The sequence below is a fragment of the Myotis lucifugus genome, unplaced genomic scaffold (assembly GCF_000147115.1).
Source record: "Myotis lucifugus unplaced genomic scaffold, Myoluc2.0 scaffold_59, whole genome shotgun sequence".
In the NCBI taxonomy this organism is placed as follows: domain Eukaryota; kingdom Metazoa; phylum Chordata; class Mammalia; order Chiroptera; family Vespertilionidae; genus Myotis; species Myotis lucifugus.
The window spans coordinates 2,705,788-2,707,069 of record NW_005871107.1 but is presented as its reverse complement, the minus strand read 5'-3'; positions in this window follow the sequence as shown (position 1 = coordinate 2,707,069).

Below are 1,282 nucleotides of genomic sequence, written 5' to 3'. Positions count from 1 at the left end.
ACAGCCAGGGATCAGCTAGTAGGCCCACAAAATAGAAAAAGTCCAAAGGCGGCACCAATGGTTTACTGTCACAGGTCTACACATCATCATATGCGCTGTTGGATTTTGATTGCACATGTTTACAGGTAGGAGGGCCAGGCCTCTGGGTCCTGATATCTGCCCGCCGCGCACAGGGGAAGCCACTGGCTAGACCCGAGCACACACGTTCCATTTTCACTTGGCTACTTGCCACCGACCTCGGAGAAATCACTTTAAACACTGAGCCTCAGCTTCCCTTAAAAAAAAAAAAATGGTGGTGATTCTACTTCCCAGGCCTCCTCGAAAGGATCGTTGGGAGGTTCCAATTGGAGTAATTCCGATGGCAGCGAACTGCGAGTAACAGTGACGCCAAATTACTGAAGACCACACGTTAACCGCATTCAGGTGGAGTTTCAGGACTTTCCCTCCACTGATCTAACTGCAGTCAGGCAGCAACCGCTGGGATTGATTCCTTCTTAAGGGCTATCTCACATGCCAAACACCTATGTGTCCTCCCCCCCCACCCCCCTCGGGTCTCCCAGGGCTTCTATCGATTTCTGCCTTTCAGTGAAAGCGCTTTTGGTTGCCGCGGTTCGCACACCCCAGCACACCAGCCCCGCCGCTGGAAGCCAGAGAAGAATCCTTTGCCCTCTCCCGCCTCTCCTCCTCTCACTCCACACCTTAGGTCTCCCGAGTTTTCTGCACGTGAATGGGTTCCTGGCGGATCTCCGAAGACCTTGCAGTGTTTCAGAAAGCTGGGAGCGCGCGGAGATGAGCGAACGAGCCTCTGCCCCCCTCCCGGAGGTCGTGCGCCCCTCGGGGACCCTCCTCCCGCGCCTCTCGGGGCGGTGAAGCCGCCGCCCCCGGAGCGAGCTCGTCGGGTCCGACCCCGCGGAGCAGCGGGCCCCCTCCCCACTTCCCGCTCGCGGCCCCTCTCCGCCAGTAGCAGCGCTGCTGTCTTCCCACAGGAGGGCTGGGAGGGCGCCCGAGTCCGCAGCGCCCCCGCCCCCTCGCTTTTTCTTTCTTTCCTCGGTTTGGGATCTTGCTACCGGAGCCGGGAGAGGTTCGGAGAAGAGAAGAGCGAGGGACCGGAGTGCAGGCTTCCGCGGCAGCGCGCGAACCGAGCTGGGGTGCTGCGTCTCCCGCGTCCCCTCCCGGCCCTCGCCGCCCCGGCCAGGGCGTGAAGAAGGGAAGCCCTCGAAGGAGCCCACGGTTGGGGTCCCTCTGCCCGCAGCGCCGCGGGACCCGGGCGGCGACGCAGACG